The sequence below is a fragment of the Myxocyprinus asiaticus genome, chromosome 5 (assembly GCF_019703515.2).
Source record: "Myxocyprinus asiaticus isolate MX2 ecotype Aquarium Trade chromosome 5, UBuf_Myxa_2, whole genome shotgun sequence".
In the NCBI taxonomy this organism is placed as follows: Eukaryota; Metazoa; Chordata; class Actinopteri; order Cypriniformes; family Catostomidae; genus Myxocyprinus; species Myxocyprinus asiaticus.
The window spans coordinates 18,620,047-18,637,806 of NC_059348.1; the positions used below are offsets into that span (position 1 = coordinate 18,620,047).

The following is a 17,760-nucleotide window of genomic DNA, read 5'->3' on the forward strand; positions in this document are numbered from 1 at the left end:
TTGTCACAAAGAAACGCCAGAAGAAGACGTAATCACCGGTAACTTACAGGAGACGAAAGTAAAAACAACAACAGTGGATGTGCAAGTCACGAGCACGTGTGTGAGGAGGTCTGGAGATACCTGCATTTGTACTGTATAACTCGAGTCTGAAGGAATATAAATACATCTTTATGAGTCTAAACTCCTGAAGAAATTGTCCGGCGTCTCACATGTATACGTGTACCATCAAATGGAGAATACTTTGACAGGCTCGCGTTCGAATATACACAGACGCTGGGCGTTCGTGTCAAAATCGAAGTATACTTTGTAAGAGTAGATACAGAGTATACTAGTACAGCATATTATAAAGTCATACATAATGCTTTACAAGATAACAGATTTGATAATAAATTATAATAATTAATCTTATGGGATAAAAACCTAACCTTGAGATTCATTAAGATGCTTAAAAGCATTCTTCACTAAGGGAAATGTTTGTGCACTTTGTGCCAAGCAGGGGGCCTCCACATGAGCCTGATCCACCACTTTATTTTGATCACAGATCAAAAAAGTGAGCTCAAAGGAAGAGTTCAGTCAAAAATGAAAATTTTGTCGACGACAGCTGTCAAAAAAGGGGGGGAAATCACCGTAAAAGAACCATAAAAGTTGCCAATATGACTTGAGGGGAAGATTTTCAACCTAAATTTCAGTCTGTTCATCCAAGACTCCAAAAATAGCATGTTGCATGACATAAGTCATATGCACTACTTTTATGTTTTTATTGTGTTTTTTTGGTACTTCTGGGGCCTGTACCATAAAGCTGGTTTCGGTGGCTAGCCAGGTAAGTTTTAGTTTAGTTTGCCTCAACCCCAAGTTTTAGGTACCATGAAAGTTGGTCGGCTTTTAACGGTGTTCATCGCCATAGCAACTTATGCTACATAGCTAACCTGCTCCGTAGCAGAAAATATTAAACAAATGAAATCAAACAAATTAGTTCAAATAAATTAACCTTGATGAGTATTTAGAACTTTCTCTTTCTTTTGAGTTCACAAAACTTACACCTTTTAAGTAACCTGAATTGTTTAATGTTTTGAGTTGAATGAACTTGTCTCTTTAAATTTACAGGAACTTAAATTTGACTGAATCTTGGAAGGGGATTTTTATTTCCCAGCATGCTTTACATGGCACTCGACAGGGAGAGTAAATGTTAAAATGATGTGTTATATAGTGTGTCTTTGTGCAGGATGAATTTAAAGGGAGATACTTGTTAGTGTTTAATGTTTTGTTTTGTTGTTTAGAAGAGTTTCTGTCATGTTAAAGTATTTGGGGGGTTACCATTACAGTGAATAGTAGAGCTTGAGATTAGCTTGAGGACAGGTACAATATTAGGTCATTTTAAAGTATATTGATATACTTGTTGCACAATTGCTATGCTAATCAAAGCATAGGTTCATCCAATCAGCATGCTTTTAGCATGCTAACATTCACTGTACTAGCTTGTTCTAGCTAGTACTAGCTTGCTAGGTTTACTCAACGTGACGTATTTAAGCTAAGCCTACATGGTGATTTTAAATTCAGCCAAAGAGTTACATTTAAAATTAAGTACCAATAAAATCCAGTTAGTTTACTCAATATTTCAAGTTAAGAAAAAATCAACAAGCATGAGTAGTACAAAATCAAAATCTGACAGTTCTGCTTACTTAAACTTGTAATTTATTAACTTAAAATATTTGATGTAACTGATTACCTCAATTTTTTTTAGTCTTGCTAACTTATTTGGGTTTACAGTGTAAACGGTCTATAAAACAGCCAGTAAACTGGATTACTATGATACCTGTAATAAATTATTGTTTTTAAAATATTAAAAGCTCAAGATTGCTATGGAAAGAGGTGAATGCCACCCAAACCCCTTCTTTCTTTCATGGACTCAAGATGAACATACAGTATTTTACTTGAAGTTATAATAATATAAGTAATAAGCAATATAAGCAGTACACAAAAGACATCTTTTATAAAAAGAACAAATACGTCTTATTATTGCATACCAATTTTTTGCATACAGTATTCCAAATGCTCCCTTTTCATTAATCAATAGTAGCCTTTTTTATGCTTTTTATTTTTTTTATTATTTTTTTTACTAAAGACAATGTGCAAATTGTACATCAAGAAAGAGAAATAAAATTTTTATTTTAAATAACCATATCAAATAAACATTCACAACATATTCTATAAATAACATGTGTAAGTCATTCATTTACATGTTATATTTTATTTCAAATGAAGTGGAAAGAAAGATAAGGCATCACCTCCTTTTTTTTAAAATAATAAATGAGATAGGACATCATACCTCGTATTTTAACTAATTTTGTTCAAAAATCAAGAATCTGAAGGAAACAATATCTAAATTAATTTATAATATTTTTAAGCAAATCCCATTTATGTTCACATTCCAGACTTTTATTATTAATTTTAAATGTTACTTTCTCCATTTGGTATATTTCTGTAATCGTTTCTCTCCATCTTTGAAATTGTGGGGGTTCTGGTTTAAAGCCAATTTTTTGTAATCTGTTTCAAAGCTGCTATTCTGATTACCCTAAATATATTTTGTTCGGTTTAATTTCTTAAGGACAATGGCATTTTACCCAAAATTAGGTTTTCTGGATGTTTCAACTGTGCAGTTAAATATTAAATTAATCTGTCTAATCACTCATTCCAATAAGTTGTCAATTTAAAGCACTCATATAGAATCTGACTGTAATGAGCCTTTTTTTCTCCACAATTTCCCAACAATCCCCTTTTATTTTAAATAACAGGTGTTATTAATATCTCATTTGTATCTTCCAAGCATATTTCCTCCAAACACTGGATTGAGTAGTATGGAATGTATTATATGATATTTCTTCACAGTCTTGCTGACTAATTTTTATTTTTAATTCATCCTCCCACTTACATATCATTTTATTCAGTGTCCTGTATATCTCTTTCAAGTGCACTCTTCAAAATTCCTAACACTTTTATTGGATTAGTTGTATTTTATGTATCAATTATATAATTAATTAATGGATTAATTTCCTTTTTTATTTCTTTTACTTTAACTTCTGTTAATAATTACCTTCATACCTGTAAATAATTAAATTGTGAATTTGGAAGCTCATACTTTATTGCTAGGTTTGAAAAGGTATCCATTCCTTTATCAGTGAACAGTTGGTGATATCTTTTCAGACCTCTATCTGCCCCAAACTTAAATGTATTATCTAATCTATTTGGCATGAAATCAGGATCTTTAGCAATTTCTTGTAAATTAACTATATTTTCTTATTTTTTACTATTTTTCTTTTTTCCTAACCAAATTCTAAAAGTACTATTAATACAAATATTATCTATTGATTTAAATTTGTTGCTTTCTTTGAGTAGGAACAGGGATATACTAATAGGTTCCCCCATATGATACATTTCCATCTTCCTCCGTTTCACTTTAGATTCTTCGCTCATCCAAATCAATATAGGTTGATTTGGGCAGCTTTATAATAATTCATTACATTTGGGAATTGTAGTTCTCCAAGCCTTTTTGACATCTTAAGAGTTTTAAGACTATTTCTAGATATCCTATTATCCCATAAATATATATTTAAAAAGTAGTTTATTCCATTGTCTAAAAACACTTTTTGATATACTAACTGGTAGATTTTGAAAAAGGAAAATAAACTTAGGGAGAATATTCATCTTTATATTCTCTATTCGTTTTGTAATCATAAGTAGCCTATATTTATTTGTAATCATTTTGAATGATATATAAAGTTTTCAATTCAAATAAATATGCAAGCTATTATAGTTTAAATAAATGTAAGCTTTTAAAATGAATAAGCCTGTGTGTTCTTGTAGAGGGCCTACATGAATTACGCATTGATATACCAGCTGTTTTATATATTATTTAATCACATTAAGAATTTGTTTGCAGCAGTCCTCTTGAGCAGCCGCTGTTTCTATTTGTTGTAATTTGTCTATTTGTGTAAATGTCTATAATTGCTTCATAATATTACAGTTATCCCTTGTACTGTGTAAATCATGTGTTTTAAGTCTTCATGATTTCATGCTGAACATTTGAGCAGTGTAAATGCATTTAAATTTTTTATATTTTTAAAACAATGTCTTGTGCACAGTTTAAATGAATTGAAATTCTTATTTTCATAATCATCAGCTTTCAGCAGAGATAAATCCCACTGAGTCTCAGAAGTGAATCGCGTTCTCTCACATGATTGGTTGTGCGCTGCAAACGTCAATCATTCATGCGCGCGAGTGCATAATCTAATCTAAAAGTCAGGATCGAAGCCTGAGTTTACAGAGAAAGATGATGAGCTGCATCATGGTACCAATTAAGCCTGATTGGATTGGTTTGAATTTGTCAACCTGAAACCAATCCTGAGTTCGTTCAGCGACCTTCATGATACAGGCCGCTGGAGCTTGTATGCAGTTTTGTTGTTGCTGATGATGTTTTATGGAAAAGAGCTGTGTGAAGAAACTTTATTCCTTTTGCATTCCAACAAAAAAAAAACAGCCTACAAGTTTGGAACAATATGATGGTGACTAAATAAAGACAGATTTTTCATTTTTGGCTGAACTATTCCTTTTATATGCATGTACTATTTAAAGGGTAATATTCTGCACCAAGGGTTGGATAAAACGCCCTCTAACAGCAGTATCCAGTTTTTAGCTTAAGCCTATAGCACTGTCCTTGGTCGGCTATCAACCTAAACATCACTCCTTGTTAAAAGGCAAGTCACATATTTTTGTCAAAATAAATATCAGTGGAGGCACATTTATGGTGTCTGATAAGATTAAGTCATGTAGGAGCATAATCCTGTGCTGATAATAAACACTAATGGCATACTCAATCAAATATCCTTTTGAGCTTACATCAGACAAGGACAAAAATACCAAAGTTCAAAGGGACCAACAATGAAATTGGATAACTTTTGGTTGTTTCAACAACTGCAACTCAGTGTCAGTGTGAACGCCCTTGAAACTGAAACTTCAACATGTCAAACAAACTTCAGAACAGACAACAGTCAAATTCCAAGGCCTAATTAGATTAACCTAAGAGTTAGTTACAAAATCAAGTCCATCATTTACCTGAAAGCAGCACTTAAAGGGATAGATCACCCAAAAATTATAATTCTCTCATCATTTACTCATCCCCCATGCCACCCAAGATGTGTATGACTTTCTTTCTTCTGCTGAACACAAAGATTTGTAGAATAATATCTCAGCTCTGTAGGTCCATACAATGCAAGTGAATTGTGACCAAAACTTTGAAGCTCTAAAAAGCACATAAATGCAGCATAAAAGTAATCCATTCGATGTAATCTGTCTTCAGAAGTGATTTTGTAGGTGTTGGTGAGAAACAGATCAATATTTAAGTCCTTTTATACTATAAATTCTCCTCCCTGCCCAGTAGGTGGCAATAAGCATGAAGAATGAGAATCACCAAAAACAAAAGTAAAATATGGAAGTGAAAGTGAAAGTGAAAGTGGAGATTTATAATAAAAAAGGACTTAACTTTTTATCTGTTTCTCACCCACACTTATATTGCTTCTGAAGACATAGATTTAACCACTGGAGTCGTGTGAATTATTTTTATGCTGCCTTTATGTGCTTTTTGGAGCTTCAAAGTTCTGTCCACCATTCATTTGCATTGTATGGACCTATAGAGCTGAGATATTCTTCTTAAAATCTTCATTTGTGTTCTGCATAAGACAAAAAAGTCATACAAATCTGAGATGGCATGAGGGTGAGTAAATGATGAGAGAATTTACATTTTTGGTTGAACTATTCCTTTAAGACAGTGTGGAACTCTTTTAAGAGTTCCTTAAGTTTTGGTGCCAGCTTACTCAGCAACCTGTCTCGAACCATACCACCTGACATGTCGCCTGCCAGAGGGCCATGACCTTAACCTTTCTGACCATGATTCAGGAACACCATGAATGATTCATGGGTCAAACCAGATGATTTTGCTGACACTTGGCCTTATGTTACCTGCAGGTAGGGAAAAGACTTATTGATGTTGGACATTTTTCTGCAGAGCTAAAAGCATTTGCTCAATCCCAAAGGCTTCATAAGACAGACGGTGTGGGGGGGGGGGGGACAGCTCTGAAGTCCGAGTTGCTTTTAGAACACTGATTTTGTTGTTTGCGTGGCACACAGGCCATTGTGGACCCAGTCCCTATAGAGCCAGATCAGTTACATTTGATTTATGTGCGTTTCTAAAGGGGTGGAAAAGCAAAGTTGCTTGAAATGCAAATGTATATGGTTGGGTTTTGGGCAGCTCTGTAGAAGCTTTTGGATGTTAGAATACATTAATGTTCATTGGCACTGCTATTGTAGAACTAGGAAAGAAAGAGAATGATACACTACATTAGTCCAAGAGCCCTGAAGAAAATAAGATTAATAAATTCAGTTATTGAACCTGAGATGAGAAAAGGAGAAAGGAGACAAGAAAAATATGCTGCATCTGATATTGTCGAGCCAAAACAGCACTGCATAAGCATGTAAACAGACAATATTTGAAAAATATATTTTTGCACGACTCTGCTAGCGTGTGGGTTTAGTTTGTACATTTGTGAGTGCAGAGGGAAAACAGGGTGGTTTTAAAATAAAATAATTCAATATTTTCTAAGGTGTACTAGTCAATTTTTTAGACTAGAGTATTGTACGGTTTCAGCAGACTTGGAATAAAGCAGACAACTTGTATTGGCTACTTTTGTGCTTATATAGTAACTTTTGTCCTTGTTGGAGCTTGACAGCCCCTGGACACTATACACTGTCATTATATGAAAAAGATCTACGTGAAGACTCTTCAAATTCTCCATGGGGGTTTGGAACAACATGCCGGTAATTCATGACCAAACTTTTATTTTTGGGTGAACTATTCCTTTAAGACTATAGGAATTGTGACAGTGTAAACAGATTTGAACAGTTTGAAGGGACCTAAAAAATGTCATCTTAAAGACTTTGGATATTTGTTGTGCTTTTTCTAGACTCCATTCAGTGTCAGATTTAAAGGTAAGATCAATTCAGTCTCAGCTGCAGCAAAGTAATGATTCATATGCCATCTTCGCACATCAGAGGGGGGAACAGAGGCTGTTTCTCAATGCTAAGAATGCAGAGAACTGACTTGCATTCTTATGAAGACCAGTCTTTTCAAGCTACCTTGGAAGAAAAAACTTGGAAGGACAGTAGGATGCAGAATAAATCTATTGCGAGCTTTGAGATGTGCTGCAATTGCCCTGTTGTCCAATCACCCATCGCAGCACATTTGTAGCCAGAGAGAGAACTACTGGTATTATCACACCAGTGACAGCATTAAAGGTGCACTCAGCAATTCCTGAGAAACACTGTTAATATTCAAACTCAACTGCCAAAACAAACACACCCCTCCCTTCAGTGCTCCTTTGGAAGCTCCGCCCCCCCCCCCAAATTCATGAACGTGCATTGCCAAGGGAACGACAGTAACAGTTTGTTTTGCTGACCAAAAGACAAATATGGCGGAATCAGGTGCGTCTGCTGCCCGAGAGTAAATTAGCTTCAATAAGTGGAAGCAATTTTTATCCCAATGAAAGTTCAAGTGGCTTATGTTTTTTGTAGTACTGTAAAAAGTGTGACAATAACCCTTTTACTCGGTTTGGAAGCAAAATGTTTATCTTAGCAAAAGCCTAAGCTGAGGACAACCTTATCAAATTTATCGATACATTATCGCTTGTAACAGTAACTAATACTCGACAGTTATACATGTGGAAACATAGTTTGTTGTCCTTTCTAAAATAAAAAGGAATAAAGTAACATGGCAGGATAATGTATCTTTCTCATAGCTGAAGCGAAGCAAAGTAATAATCTAATACGTTAATAAGCGACAGACAAACAAGCACAAAAACAGCATAAAAAAGTTAGTTGTTTAGTTTGATTTTACAGTAACACATACAAAACCACAGTGACCAAAGAGGGTGCTACCAAACATGTTTTTCTAAATCTTTGTTGCTATAAAACCCTTTGCAAACATTGTGCGGACAAATACCATTAGACGATTAGAGCAAACAACAACACAGCAAGTAATGTAAATAACGTTAGCTATGTAGTGTGTTACAAACTGTTGCTACAGTAAGTTGCTGCTGCTAAGATAAACTGCAGAGAAGACGAGACGGTTTTACGCACACTAGCTCCAGATACTCACAACTGTCCTGCTACTCAATCTAAAATCACAACAACAGCATATATGGGTTCTGTGAAACATAGCAAAATTTATATTACCCACCTATCGAGAAGAAAAAGAGCAACTTCTGCATCCGTCTTCAAGCCTTGTACCTCTCGGAGGTCTCTCCACAGCTGAAAAGCCTCGCTAATGTTGACACAGCTCCTATCTCTCAACTTATCATAATCCTTCTTTTTTAGTTTATATTTGTCTGACCTTTTTCTCTTGGTCTGTTTCTCAGCCATTTGTACTCCTTGGAGTTTAGAAAATTTGCATCAGCCAGATTTGCCATCGCTCTTCTAATGAATTTCCCTCCGCTCTGCCCCCACCCCCCATCCTGTGCACGTGCAAGAACCACCCCGTTGTTGATTGGCTGGAGTAGTGTTGTGCGGATCGGTCCGATCCACTTTGTTTTTGTTCCATTTACAGAGCCAGGGCTGTGTACAAATACTAGATTTTATTTTCAGCTCACCCACAGAATGGACAGCTAGCGAGGAGATATCTGCTCCATGTGTTTATTACTTTATTAAAATGATGCCCCAAAAAACAACAACTGTTAACGAGTATGATGACTGTTAGTGGAGTATGATGACTCTCACAAACCGTCAGACTTTAGTGAGCTTACAGCGGGACACTCTTGAGGAAAAACACAGCAAATGTCCTTCATTTGCCACCATAGTACCACTATGTCTTGAGGGACTTAAAATGGGTTCTTGCCCACAAGTGACCATCCAATGCATTCTCGATATTCGCTCTGATCAAGAGCACATCTGGGTAATTTTATCCATTCTCGATACTTAAGTTCTTGAGTACTGCCATTGAACTTTGGCAGTGGATGATGGTTGTTGAACGTGTCCATGAGAAAATAAGAACACACAAGAACGCACATGGAGAAACAGCCAGTGTCATAATAAGTTTAACGTAGCAAAGGGTTGAAAGGATATATTAAAAACTATTTGCAAACCAAGCACATAAAATCCAAGGTGAAATGACAATACCTCTTCAAATTCAAATGCACAAATATTATTTTGAATGTAGGACCAATATTAACATTTCATAACCATTTCATTAATCTTTAATAATGTGAATTGGTAAGGTTTTATCATTTTCAATGAGGTGAGGCAAAAGTTCAAGATCTAAATGCAGCTTTTAATGAAGGTACGCAAAGCAAAATCAGGAAATCCTCAAACACAGGAAATATTAGAAATCATGAAAACAAACACTACAACCATAAATGTAAAACAACTGACAAAGAACACAGGAAAACCAAAGGATTAAATACACAAGGGGCAAATGAGGAAACAAGGAACTCCTGGAACTAATAATCACAAGAACCAATGAAACAAAAGACAATGACAAGAACTACAAAACCCATAATCAAAACTCTATACAGGCAGGGAACAATAAACATACATGGTCACCAGGGTAATCGTGACAGAGCCCCCATCTAAAGAGCGGCTCCTGAAGCTCCTTAACACATAAACACCAAAAAAAAAAAAGTTAATGGGAGGAGCAGGAGGTGGAAGCCCAGGGGGCGGAGCCACAGGAGACGGAGGCTCAGAGGACAGAGCCGCAGGAGGCGGAGGATCAGAAGACCAAGGAGACCAGGGCTGATCAGGCTGACAGCCCGGAGACCAAGGAGGCCAGGGCTGATCAGGTGGATGGCCAGGAGACCAGAGCAGATCAGGCAGAACAGCAGGAGGCGGAGCCGCAGGAGGTGGAGGTGCGGCGTGGAAGGATCGGAGGGCGGAGCCATGGAAGGCTCAGAGGGCTCAGAGTTCAGATCTGCTGGGGACTCGGGGAGCAAGGCACTAGGGAGCGTGGCACTAGGGAGCATGGCAGCTGGGAACTCAGAGGGCTCAGAGGCCAGGGAATCTGAGGATTCAAGGGGCAGAGCCATGGAAGACTCAAGGGACTGAACAGCCTCGGGGAACTGGACAGGTTTTTTGACAGCCTTGGTAAACTGGACAGGCTCGTCGACGGCCACCGTGGTCAGGAGTGCTGGCAGCAACTGGGAAATGGCCTCCATGGCCGGGAGTGCTGGCAGCGACTGGGGAACGGCCTCCGTGGTTGTGAGCACAGACAGTGACAGGGAAATGACCTCCATGGCTGTAAGCACAGGCAGTGACAGGGGAACGGCCTCCATGGCCATAAGCACAGGCGGTGACAGGGGAACGGCCTCTGTGGCCGTGGGCACTTGCAGTGACAGTGAAATGACCTCCGTGGTCGTGAGTACAGGCAGTGACAGTGAAACGACCTCTGTGGTCATGAGTACATGCAGTGACAGGGGAGCAGGAGCCCTTCTCTTCCTCCTTCTCCTCATCCTCCTCTTTCAGACAGCCAGGAGCTCTGCTCTGAGAACAGTCTCGGTGGCCAAGGACGCTGGCACTGGGATGGTCGAGGCTTCAGGCGCTGACTCTGGGACAGTCGGGGCTTCAGGCGCTGGCTCTGGGACGGTTGAGGCTTCAGGTGTTGGCTCTGGGACGGTCGAGGCTTCAGGCGCTGGCTCGGTGGCCGTGGCAGGCGTGGGCGCTGGCTCGTTGGCCGTGGCAGGCGTGGGTGCGGGCTCGTTGGCAGTGGCAGGCATGGGCGCTGGCTCGTTGCCCATGGCAGGTGTGGCTGCTTGCTCTTTGGCCTTGGCAGGCGTGGCCGCTGGCTCGTTGACTGTGGCAGGCATGAGCATACTGGGTGCCACCTTTGGTGTGAGAGGAACCACCGGGACCACAGAAGTTGAGACTACCTCCGGCAAGAGAACGATGTTCACATGAAAAGGTATAGACTCTATACCTTTCACATGAAAGGTATAGACTCTCCAGAGTGATTTTGATGGACTCCCTCCATGTAACCTCTCCCATCTCTGGCAAATCTGTATTGCCATAAAATTCAGGTTAATCCAGAAAATTTTACTGAGATGAGTCACTCCAGTTCAACTGGCTCGCCAAGGCATAAAAACCCAACAAATAGTCCTAGAAAGAAAGTCCTCCCTGACATAGCTTGCCAAATTCTGCTGCTAGATCCATATTTAGGTCGGTTGGTCTGTAATGTTCAATAAGGTGAGGCAACAGTTCAAGATTTAAATGCAGCTTTTAATGAAGGTACGCAAAGCAAAATCAGGAAATCCTCAAACACAAGAAACATTAGAAATCAAGAAATCAAACATTTCAACCATAAATGGAAAACAACTGACAAAGAACACAGGAAAACCAAGTGATTAAATACATAAGGGGCAAACGAGGAAACAAGGCAAATCTGGGACTAATAATCACAAGAACCAACGAAACAAAAGACAATAACAAGAACTACAAAACCCATAATCAAAACACAAGAAAGGCAGGGAACAATAAACATACATGGCGACCCCTAGTGGTCACCAGGGTAATCGTGACAGGTTTGACGACTTAAAATACAGCATTGCTGTTTGCTCACATTTTCCTTGTTATATTGTGCAAATATTTCCAATATTTTATTGCTGAATAATTACAGGATGTTGAAAATATATAATTAAATGATAAAAGTGGATTTTTAATTGAGGATTGCTAGTGTGGTACTGGATAATATTACAGCAGTCACCTTGGTTGCAATGAAAAATGACAGGACCACTACAACAGATTTACCCACCCCATTCCCATCACCTTATGGCAGGAGTTCAGGAGTAGAGCAAAGTATTGACAAGAACATCAGCAGAGAGATGAGAGGCATTCATTTCACTGTGAGTCAACAGACACAGGCACTGATCTGACAGGTAACCCTGGTCTAATCTGAATGTGAGGTGCTTGAATTCAACTGCCACACTCCATCATTACAGAAGGAACAATACAGCCTGTCATTATTTCAATTGTATTTATGCATACAAAAAAATTCACAAAAATTAAACTAAATAAACACAACTTTGTAGTTTGTGGAGTGATGCATGGTGGAATATGCTATAGGCCTATACAGTACATTGCATATATGCATGTATCAGGAATTTTGAAACATCGCTTGGCCAATTAAATTTAGAGGAGTTGAACTAACTGATGTATAAATGCAGGAGACTTAAAGTATATTGCATCTAACCCTTACCCTAATGGCATAACATCTAATAAAAAAACAGCAACAACAGAGATCTAGTTATTTTGCCTTTAGCTAGTTAAGAGTAGACAAGTTAATGGGTATCAGATTGTTTACCAGAAAAAAAAAGAAAGGTGAAATAAGAGGGACAGAATTCACATAAACCTAATGTCAGCAGTAATACTCACTTCCTGTACTTCCATTAAAAACAAAAACCTAGCTCAACACTGAATTTCCAGATGTAAGGACAAAAAGGGCAATAATGTCCTCTGTACCAACAAGTAAACTACTGTTGTTGAACAAGTTATTGAACAAATTTGAAACACTTCTATGTATTGTTATCTGACTGAATTTAATTGTCACCACATATAAGAACTTTACAAACAGATTTTCCATTTAGTATTGTTTTCATCCCTCCTCATTTGAATTAATGTCTACTAAGTTTAAAGGGATAGTTCACCCAAAAATTCTTTCATCGTTTACTCACCCTCATGCTATCCCAGATGTGTATGACTTTCTTTCTTCTGCAGAACACAAACAAAGATTTTTAATAGAATATTTCAGCAGTGTCAGTGTTTTGTGACCAAAACTTTGAAGGCTCAAAAGGTAGTATAAAAGTAATCCATAAGATTCCAGTGGTTAAATCCATGTATTCTGAAGCAATATGATAGGTGTGGGTGGGAAACAGATATTTACCTGTAAATCTACACTTTCACTTCCACATTCTGGTGTGGAAGTGACTTTCACATTCAGCCACTTTCAAATTTCACATTCAGCCACCTTCTGGTTGGGGCTGGTCAAAGGTGGAGATTGATAGTAAAAAAGGACTTAAATATTGATCTGTTTCTCACCCACACCTATATAACTTTAGAAGACATGGATTTAAACAGTGGAGTCATGTGGATTGCTTTTATGCCTCATTTATGTCATTTTTTGGACCTTCTTTTGGTCACCATTCACTTGCATTGTGAGTACCAACAGAGCTGAAATAGATTCTAATAGATTCTTCATTTGTGTTTGTGGCAGCGGGGGCAGGGTCAAGTGTCCGTCCGGAGAGAGAGAAAGCGGTAAGGGTGCTTGCACCTGAGCTAGATTATGTTTAACACCTGTCTCTTATCGCAGAAAAACCAAAACAGAAAAATGCTTGATTTTACAATGTGTTATAGACTTACGTATTACACTGAAAGTTAGGGCTGACGAGTATCCAAATGTGCAAAACACACTCGTGTCAACCCCACCCTCCCTTTTTTAATGGAAAACAACTGCTATAACATTTAGTGAGATTTTTAGACCTCCAGTCACTGTATACAATGTCATATAACAGTCTAAATATGTTCCCATTCTGCCGGAGCAGGGAAAAGCACTCATCCCTGGAACGAGCTTTCACTTAAGAGATCATTTTAACATAGGCTTGTTATCTTCTTCATAAACTTTGTATGGTCATTTCAGATTCTCCATCCAACAGACATCACTTTTCTCTGGTGTTTTTTTAAACTTTTTTTTAATTTATTTTTGTTTGGTGCTAAGTAGTGTTAGCATCAATCTTATAATTTTAGATCTAATTTTACAATCTAAGATATTATTAGCCTATTAAAACATTACCATAAATTACATTTTTATGATTGACTATCATTTATCATACGCACACTTGCATTAGCCATTGTGCATGCTTGGAATGTGCTGAAGCATAATCAGATGAAACAACAGCTGCAACTATGTGGATCTGTTTAGAGCATCTTGACAGACTTCCATTTTAGCTTTTCTATATTATACCTATATCCTGAGGCATCATTCCCATTCATATGTACGTGCTCTCTAAAATTTGAGCCAACTGGATTTTGAATGGATTAATTGAATTTTTTTGTTATTTACAGCTAATTAATTGCATCAGCGTTTGCACAGTTAACATAATGCCACTTATCTGATCTCTGTGGAACAGTCAATCAGTTTTAGTTTTAATAGTTTAATATGTCCATGTTTTTGTTTGGTCGGTCGCTGTTCATTTCCCGTGGTTCTGAAATGCGTGTTTTACACCGTCTTTTCTTACGCTCTTCACTTCTGTTTAAGGAAAACAGCAGCTTATTACTGTATGTTGGTTATTTTAGTGTGAATCCTTTCCTTACTAATCACTTTAAAAAGGTTAAAGTTCTGTACATGAAGTAGCCTGAAGAAAGGTTCTTTTACAAGGGATATGCATAGGCTTCTGTTCATTTTCAATAGGAAAGAGAAGGCAGACAGCAGCTGATAAAGGAGTCTTTTTGTCGTGTATGACCGTAGGCTTCTTTTGCATTATTGCATTATAAGTGCTTTCCAAACACGCGACTCACTCTCTGTTTCCCACTGGACAGATAGGCGTGATTGCAGAGCAGGTCCATCAGCACTGCTCAGGTGAGAGAGACCACTTCCGTTCTGCTCTTGTGCTACGGTTCTAATCGTGTGGCGTCCGACCGATCCACAACTCAACCGGTCCACCAGAAAATGCTCCAGTCCAGTGAACCTGATGGCGAATCCATCTCTGGTGCGACCATACAAAGTTTATGAAGAAGATAACAAGCATATGTAAAAATCTTTTAAGTGAAAGCTCGTTCCATGGAGGAACCACTTTTTCTTAGACTGTTATATGACATTATATACAATGAATGGAGGACTAAAGAGCATGCTAAATTATATTATTGCAGTTGTTTTCCTTTAAAAAAGAGAAGGTGGGGGCGACACGAGTGTGTTTTGCCCAAAGTGGTATTTGGATACGTGCCAGCCCTAACTTTCGGTGTAATACGTAGGCCTATAACACATTGAAAAATCAAGCATTTTTCTGTTTGGGTTTTTCTGCGATTTTCTTTTCATTGCAGTAAAGGAAAAAGATACGTTTTTCCTTTTTTCAATTTTGAAATATTGAAAGGTAATCAAAAAACGATTTGTTTTTCATTTATTTGTTTCTCTTTCTAAAATGAAAATTGAATGACCAGAAGGTACACGTACCACTATCCCTTTAAAAAAAATTTTTAAATGCTTAATAAATCTTACCATTTAAAGATTAAAGGCTTTTAAATATAAGTATTTTTCAAGATTACACCAATGATGGGATTGATCCTACAACATTTCTTTTCAAAGGAAATTTTTTGTATTTATTATTATAATTTTATTTATCACACATTATACATTTGCACATCTACAGTGAAATTCTTTTTTTTCACATATCCCAGCTAAGCTGGGGTCAGAGTGCAGGGTCAGCCATGTTACAGCACCCCTGGAGCAGATAGGGTCAAGGGCTTTGCTCAAGGGCCCAACAGTGGCATCTTGGCAGTGCTGGGGCCTGAACCCCCAACCTTCTGATCAGTAACCCAGAGCCTTAACTGCTGAGCCACCACTGCCCCTTGAAATTTAAAATTCAGTTTTATGTAGTGCAGTCAAGGATTTTAAAACCATATTGAATAATGTAGCCCAGGTCATTGAGATTTGATTCACTGAAGTGTTTCAAAAATGCCTTGATGACTCAACACTATCTGAGAATGAACATTTATCTATAGTATCTTCAGCACAGGAATTTGTTCAAATGTACCACAGCACAAGAGACCTTGATAGATACCCCTTTAATCACCACACTGTTAAATACCTTAAAGTGCTTTGATATTTGATTCACAGTGTCATCAGTAGGTCTCTATGTGGATACGTGCACACCTTTTTCACATTTCTGTGCCAACTGAAGGGGGAAACCTGCGCAATGGATTTAAATATAATGTGCTGGACAAGGTTGTGCGCAGTTCAGAATTGCATTAAGAATGTGTTTTAAATTTTAATTTAGTTCCTGAATTTGAACTGAGGTAGCAAACAAGATATAGAATTTGAATTTGAGTTTAAATTTGAGTTTGAAATATAATTATTGTAAAATGAAATGAAATTCTGAATTCATATAACTGCTGTATGAATTACCCATAAACATTTATTATACACACAATATAAGGGGTATTTCCTGAATCATTATATTATATTAATAATTATATAATAATAATACATACATCATTATTTAAATAATTTACATAATTATTCTTTCCTAATATGCATAATTCTGAAAAATCTGCAATGCTTTCTCTTGAATAATGGGGTAGCAGATTTCATGCAGGCCTAGTTATTATGGTAGTAATATTTCCAATATTAATGGTTTTCTATTTTTCAAAACTGTTGTTTGTGAGGGGAGTTTGTGACACTGAAAAGGCTTAATTATTTATAGAGGCTGCCCAGCAACTAAAATACCTTTCACTGAATGCAACCTTTCACTGACTGTCAAGACAGCACTCGTAACCTTGACAAATGTATTCAGTACTGCATTACTACCGGGACATTCTCTGCCCCTAAATCTGTGTATACAGCAGAATGTAAACACAAATTAGTGAATAAATCTGACCCTCCTGACCAATTTGATCTATTCTGAAATGCATTTAAAAAGCCGTATGCACACACAGTTTAGTTTAGTGCAATAAATTCATTTAACTTTTTCTTTAATAACCTCTGTTTCATTGTAAGCAGGGAAACATGCAAACCTCTGTACTAACTGTGGAAATAAATCACAAAAGCAATTGAAACTGCATTGACTTGGCAGTTATGAATCAAAGCCTGTTCTGTGTGTGAGGAAGCCTCTCCAATGACCTTCAACATAAGAGAAACAACTTGGCAAAACTCCATTTAAACATTTGGGCCACTGATTGTTTCATCATACACCCATCTGAGACAACATCTTGAGGCAGAATAGGCTAAAACTATTGTTAATGTCCTCATAAATATTCATGCGATTAGAATTCAGTCTTAACAATCTCATTAGCACTGGGTAAAATACTGTAGAAAGAGGGTTTTTTTCTATACTTGCTATTATAGGAACTCTTCCAAGCGACAATATCAAAAGGCTTGAAGAGTATTTTTAACCATCACATAAATCTTTCAGGGTTAATAACTGATTACACAGAAGGGGTCAAGGTTAGCGTCTGCTGGTAGATGCCGTTTGTAACTACACCACTGAGTGTGGCAAAAAGCATGTTCTCTATTGACAGCCATTCAAAAGTGGCTGTGCATTTAGACTAGAGCTGTCAAATGTAAAGCGTTAATGCATTCGAATCATTTTAAATGATTAAACCATTAATTTTTCTTAATCGTGTTTGTGGAGGTGGGACCGTGGTCGAGCTTATATTTTTTAAATATAATCTGTTGGACAAGATTCAGAAATGAAATAAGAATGTGTTTTAAATTCCAATTTAGTTCCAGAATTTTAATTGAGTAGCAAACAAGATACAGAATTTGAGTTAAAAAAAAATTGTTTGAGGTTGATTTACTGTCAAATTAAATTAAATTCTAAATCCATATAACTGCTGTATGAATTACCAATAAACATGTTATCATACAATATACGGGGTATTTCCTGAATCATTACATGATATTAATAATTATATAGTTATCAATTTTATAATAATACATACATACACACATACATCATTATTTAC

General features: G+C 37.2%; 1 protein-coding gene across 1 annotated transcript in view; it reads right to left on the bottom strand.

Moving 5' to 3' along the window:
• Positions 1–17,760, bottom strand: part of LOC127440346 (alpha-N-acetylgalactosaminide alpha-2,6-sialyltransferase 3-like) — a 141,359-nt gene that overhangs the window by 86,541 nt on the left and 37,058 nt on the right. The window lies entirely within an intron of this gene.